We start from the raw sequence: 6,892 nt of genomic DNA on the forward strand, positions 1-6,892 counted from the left end.
ATTCCATATTTTATCATAAATGTGGGGACTTCCACTGGTTGGTCTTGATTTTAGCAAATGGCCGCAATTTCTCTTCAACACGAGAAAAAAGACCCTCAGTGGCCCATAAGAAACATAAAACCGGCAGGCAAAGTCACGCCAAACTGCCTGAGCTGATGTTAGATGTAAACAAAATAAGGCGGACCTTACCTTTTGCCAAAGGTGCTTACTCCATGTTTATTTGAGGTAAACGGAGAAAAATGTAAATAAGGCAAGAGAGGCTGTTATTTTATGTTATTTGGAAATGTACACAAAGAGCAGCCTATGGGACCCTGACCACCTCTTAAATTCCTTGCCATGGACAAGACGCAACCGCGCCATGAAATCTACCTGTGGTCAAAAATATATTACATCCGTAGTGTTAAGAACTACCATAGAGAATGAATGGGAAAAGTTATGGGAAGTTAAGGTTAACCATTTTTGTGTGATTGCGTCATATTCATAATTAAAATTAAATAAAATAAAAAGTGGCGTATTTCCAGAATTCAAAAGAATTCTTGCGTTGGCCGGGAATCGAACCCGGGTCAACTGCTTGGAAGGCAGCTATGCTAACCACTATACCACCAACGCACGAAAAATGTTGCAACCTGCCGTCGGTCATGTAAGTCTTTTTTTTTAAAAAATATAAAAGCACAAAAAAAGCTGCAAATTGAAATAAAATGAAAGGACAACTGCAGTGAGAAGTTACCCTAGGGTGATCGCACCAGCTTGACCTCATCAGATGGAAGTTACTGCCGATGGGAAAACTTGATGAGACTCGTCGGGATATTAGGGTAAAAAAATAACATAAATACTGTTGTTTCTCACAGAAACCGATCAGTTCGTGTGTTAACAAATCAATGTGTCGTGAGGAGCAGCGAGGTTTTTGTGCACGTTGCCTAAGCATGTATTTTTGTTTGTATGTTTTCCTCTCATAGAATTGTTACCTATTTACACCATTATATGACTGGCACACAGCAACGGTTGGAGTTAAAATCTTCATTTGTGTTCGACTGAAGAAACAGACACACCTACATGTTGGATGCAATGGGGGTAAGCAGATAAACATCTAATTTTTCATTTTTGGGTGAACTAACGCTTTATTTTCAAAGTTTCGTCGTAAAATCTTTAAAAGTGACGGGCTCGTCCGGGATTTGAACCCGGGACCTCTCGCACCCAAAGCGAGAATCATACCCCTAGACCAACGAGCCATAAGGCGATTTCTTTTGTAAGAGTTTATGAATCATCTGTGTGCTGGGTGTCTGAAATATCTGATTAGATTTTGATGTCCAATTTAAAAACATTGTAACAGTATAATTAGCTAAAAAAGAAAAAACGTATAATTACATAAGGGCATAAGTGCTTGTCTGGTCTGTATATAGAAATCTTTTCTCTCAATAACAATCACGGCCGGTTAGCTCAGTTGGTTAGAGCGTGGTGCTAATAACGCCAAGGTCGCGGGTTCGATCCCCGTACTGGCCATAACTATCATTTTTTCACATAGAATGCTCATTTTTTCACATACCGTATTCAAGAATCTATTATGAGAGAACGATTATAACGTGAGGTGCTGCCGTGTTACATATGACTGTGAAAATTTTACTTTTTTTAAGTCTAAAAGATCTTAAACATATCTAAACATATCAGTGTCATTGTTTCTGTGGCTTTATTACAGCTATTGGCCCCAAGTTTCACAGACAAGGCTTGAGTCTAGTCCCAGACTAAAATGCATGTTCAAACTGTTTTTTAACTGCAACGAAACTTGCACCGACATATCTAAAATATGTCCATGACATTTTGTCTCAAGATGCACAGCAGTAATGTTTTTTTTCTAGAGCACGTTTATAAAAGCTATTTAAATGCCCCAATTAAAATAAGGTTTAAGTCCTGTCGGTGAACCCGGACCATGTATGTGTAAGTTCACTTTAGTGATCAGGAACACTTAGATTATGCCATGAATTCCTGTTCCATGCACTGGGCTCTAAATATGAAGTGAACCACAGACCAATTTAGTCATATATATATATATATATATATATATATATATATATATATATATATATATATATATATATATATATATATATATATATATATATATATATATATATATATATATATATATATATATATCACTCAGGAATAGTATTGGCGAATGACAAAAGGTTGTTGAGCTGCACAAAATAGAAAATGGCTATGTCAATAGTTTAGTTGTTGGAATTTTCTAATATCTTGGCCATAATACAGAAGTTAAAACCATCTGGAGATGGTGACAAATTTACCTGTTTACCTGAAGAGGATGGGGGTCTATATTGGCCCCATACACACTGAGGATGGTGGTTTAAATTGCCAAACAAACTTAAAGTCAGAAGTTGGGTCTTGGAGTCAGAAAGTCTCCAAAACTATGATCAGACCTCACCTATATAACCACTACTTGTTTGGGAAGGTTGCAAAAATTAAGGTTGAGCCACTGTAATCACATGGACTATTTTATCAATGTCTCTCTTACCTTTCCGGGCCTTGAAAGTGGTAGTTATTGCAGTCTATGGAGGGGTCCAAAAAATCAATGAATGTCAAAATTTTCATTTTTTTTTGGGGTGAACTAACCCTTTAAAAGCCTTTGGTGACATCAAACAGCAATCTCATGCACCTACAGGTCCTTCTAAAAAAATAGCATATTGTGATAAAGTTAATTATTTTCCATAATGTAATGATAAAAATTAACTTTCATATATTTTAGATTCATTGCACTCCAACTGAAATATTTCAGGTCTTTTATTGTTTTAATACTGATGATTTTGGCATACAGCCAAAAAAATTGCATATCATGAAAAGGTTCTCTAAACGAGCTATTAACATAATCATCTGAATCAACGAATTAACTCTAAACACCTGCAAAAGATTCCTGAGGCTTTTAAAAACTCCCAGCCTGGTTTATTACTCAAAACCGCAATCATGGGTAAGACTGCCGACCTGACTGCTGTCCAGAAGGCCATCATTGACACCCTCAAGCGAGAGGGTAAGACACAGAAAGAAATTTCTGAATGAATAGGCTGTTCCCAGAGTGCTGTATCAAGGTGCCGCATTCCCCAGGTCAAGCCACTTTTGGGCTACAAAGCACTTTTTTCGGATAAAAGCAAATTTTGCATGTCATTCGGAAATCAAGGTGCCAGAGTCTGGAGGAAGACTGGGGAGAAGGAAATGCCAAAATGCCTGAAGTCCAGTGTCAAGTACCCACAGTCAGTAATGGTCTGGGGTGCCATGTCAGCTGCTGGTGTTGGTCCACTGTGTTTTATCAAGGGCAGGGTCAATGCAGCTAGCTATCAGGAGATTTTGGAGCACTTCCTGCTTCCATCTGCTGAAAAGCTTTATGGAGATGAAGATTTCGTTTTTCAGCATGACCTGGCACCTGCTCACAGTGTCAAAACCACTGGTAAATGATTTACTGACCATGGTATTACTGTGCTCAATTGGCCTGCCAACTCTCCTGACCTGAACCCCATAGAGAATCTGTGGGATATTGTGAAGAGAAAGCTGAGAGACGCAAGACCCAACACTCTGGATGAGCTTTACGCCGCATTCACACGGGGCGTAGGCGTTAACACTTCCCATGTACTTTGAATGGGTGACATCATCTGTTGCCGAACTGAATTGTGGGTTCCGTCGCGGCGCTTCACTCGCGTTCCAAGCGGCAGAAGTTGAAGATTTCTTAACTTTTCAAGCGCCAGCGCAGGCGTCACCCAATCAGATCGCCGTATGCAAATATCCTACAGCAGACGCTAGCCAACAGCTTTGAGCACCTGTGCAGTGCACTGACAACAACTACAGGGGCAATCGCATTCACACATAACACCAAATCGGCATCCATTTCGTCTCACAGACTAGCTGTCATAAAAAGGTGCTTTTTTTGTGTTGTGTTTTGGTCCAAGCTAGTTAATATGATTGGCTGTTGTCACTATGACGATCGCGTCAGCACCCAGCTTCAGCCACGCCCTCCGTCAAGCGTTAACACCTACGCCCCGTGTGAATGCGGCGTAAGGCCGCTATCGAAGCATCCTGGGCCTCCATAACTCCTCAGCAGTGCCACAGGCTGATCGCCTCCATGCCAGCAGTCTTTCTGCAAAAGGATTCCTGACCAAGTATTGAGTGCATAACTGAACATAATAATTTGAAGGTTGACTTTTTTTGTATTAAAAACTCTTTTCTTTTATTGGTCGGATGAAATGTGCTAAGTTTTTGAGATAGGAATTTTGGGTTTTCATGAGCTGTATGCCAAAATCATCAGTATTAAAACAATAAAAGACCTGAAATATTTCAGTTGGTGTTCAATGAATCTAAAATATCTGAAAGTTTAATTTTTATCATTACATTATGGAAAATAATGACCTTTATCACAATATGCTAATTTTTTTAGAAAGACCTCTCAGGCGTTACAGGAACTTTCAGTGGGGCTGGTAGACAGAAACATACACAGTATCAAACTCTATCAAGTGCCAACTGATATTGAATAAACAACTGACTGACCATGTCAACTAGGTTAAAATCAGCTGAGGTTGAATGACAAAGCACATCTCAAAATGAACAACAGAACTGTTCACCGACCACAGAATGAAGGTTTTGCCATGCACATACAGTAGCAGTCCCCAGACCCAGACCCAAACCCTATTTTATTTTTTTTACCTGGTGGGATATTGTCTGAACTATACCAAAGGTATCAATTCTATCGTTTCATACCTATACTGTATCCTAATTAAATTCATAATCAAATCCTTAATATTTATCCATGATATTTAATGATTCATTCCAGTTTAAAAGCACCCTCACTAATTATTTCTTGTTTTATACAGTGTGTATTTGGTCTCTGAGGAGTGACTGCCTTGAGATGTGTGATGTGTCACTAAACACTCAATAGCAACAAGGTGTCGTGTGTTTGGATTTTGGAGGTATCACACACCCCTAACATGCCAGGAGTGCAGAAGCAGTGTTTGCTCCCTTAGCCCGGGTTCCAGATATGAATTCTTTTTTTTTTTCATTTAATTTATTATAACATATTTTCATATTTCCTTTTACTGAAACATTAAAAAGTCACGATTAATATTGCCTGTACAGCTGTCTGTATCTCTCAATGATAGAAAGCACGTTATCAGTATGTTTTGGGGAACATTCTAGTTAGAACTGGAGCTTAATCAGCTCCAACCTTGGAGAGACTGTGCATCTTTGTATGTGGGCAATATTCTGTGTTACAGATCAGTGTTGATGTGGTGTATGAAGGGCATCTTACGATATGGGTGGACTATTTGTCCTGGGCGGACTTGTTGTTCTGGGCAAGCTGGCGCCTGCTCCAGGTCTGGAAGGTCACTACGGGCCTAATTCCAGGGTGAAAGCATCAACACTTGATCTATGGACAAGTGCATCTGATTAACTGGCAATGTGTGGAAATTTACCATGCCATGGAGAGAATCATCCACCTTGCAGTAATGCGGTGATAGACCTTGAAAACAGTAAAACTGTTGGAACAATTGTATGTATGGGACGACAAGACGGGTAGAGAGGGAGCGCATCCTATAAACTGCTTGTGAGACTTCTCTGCTGTTGAAACTGCAAACTATTCTTCAGCAGAGGTGGACAGTAACTAAGTACATTTACTTGAGTACTCTACCTAAAGTACACTTTTTGAATATCTGTATTTTACTTGAATTATATTCTTTCTGGAAACTTATGACTTTAACTTCACTACATTTGAAAGAAAAATATCGTACTTTTTACTCCAATACACTTATATTAATGTCCTCAAAGTCGAACATCATTTCTGTAGCAGCTTTGAAAGTCAGTGGATAATTTTTTCTTCTTCTTTAAAGAGTGTTTCAGTTTTTGCATAAAGCCTATCAGGAATAACTTATAGGGTCACAAGAAGTTCAATGATTTCCCAGCATTTTTTGAACACTGATTTATAGTTTAGAGCAAAATGGAATTAGATGGATGTATTCACATAAACAAAGCTGATTAAGTGAACACAAACAGGAGAATATCAGATGTTTTTCATTGTATTAGATCAGTGCGTTCTGCCTTAAGTGACAGCAGCTTTGTAACTTTTATACAAGAATTTAAATGAGTTTAAGGTAGTCATTTGCTTGCATGTCAGATGGAGCATCCCTGACTGGCTTAAACCATGATGTTATACAAGTCCTTCTAAAAAAATTAGCATATTGTGATAAAGTTCATTATTTTCCATAATGTAATGTGGGTACTTGACACTGGACTGGGTACAGGCATTTTGGCATTTCCTTCTCCCCAGTCTTCCTCCAGACTCTGGCACCTTGATTTCCGAATGACATGCAAAATATGCTTTCATCCAAAAAAAGTACTTTGGACCACTGAGCAACAGTCCAGTGCTGCTTCTCTGTAGCCCAAAGTGGCTTGACCTGGGGAATGCGGCACCTGTAGCCCATTTCCTGCACACGCCTGTGCACGGTGGCTCTGGATGTTTCTACTCCAGACTCAGTCCACTGCTTCTGCAGGTCCCCCAAGGTCTGGAATCGGTCTTTCTCCACAATCTTCCTCAGGGTCCGGTCACCTCTTCTCGTTGTGCAGTGTTTTTTGCAATACTTTTTCCTTCCCACTGAGGTGCCTTGATACAGCACTCTGGGAACAGCCTATTCATTCAGAACTTTCTTTCTATGTCTTACCCTCTCACTTGAGGGTGTCAATTGATGGCCTTCTGGACAGCAGTCAGGTCGGCAGTCTTACCCATGATTGCGGTTTTTGAGTAATGAACCAGGCTGAGTTTTTAAAAGCCTCAGGAATCTTTTGCAGGTGTTTAGAGTTAGATGATTAGGTTAACAGCTCGTTTAGAGAACCTTTTCATGATATGCAA

The 6,892-nt window shown here is 39.5% G+C and overlaps 3 non-coding genes across 3 annotated transcripts; 1 reads left to right on the top strand and 2 right to left on the bottom strand.

Annotated features, from left to right (window-relative positions):
• Positions 1–537: 537 nt before the first annotated feature.
• trnag-ucc (transfer RNA glycine (anticodon UCC)) lies at positions 538–609 on the bottom strand. The gene has a single exon. It is a non-coding gene; the product is annotated as a tRNA-Gly (tRNA).
• A 548-nt stretch (positions 610–1,157) lies between these two features.
• Positions 1,158–1,229, bottom strand: trnap-ugg (transfer RNA proline (anticodon UGG)). The gene has a single exon. It is a non-coding gene; the product is annotated as a tRNA-Pro (tRNA).
• A 197-nt stretch (positions 1,230–1,426) lies between these two features.
• On the top strand, positions 1,427–1,500 carry trnai-aau (transfer RNA isoleucine (anticodon AAU)). Its single transcript has one exon. It is a non-coding gene; the product is annotated as a tRNA-Ile (tRNA).
• The last annotated feature ends 5,392 nt before the right edge of the window (positions 1,501–6,892 follow it).

Source organism: Pseudorasbora parva, chromosome 12 (genome assembly GCF_024679245.1).
Source record: "Pseudorasbora parva isolate DD20220531a chromosome 12, ASM2467924v1, whole genome shotgun sequence".
NCBI classification, from domain to species: domain Eukaryota; kingdom Metazoa; phylum Chordata; class Actinopteri; order Cypriniformes; family Gobionidae; genus Pseudorasbora; species Pseudorasbora parva.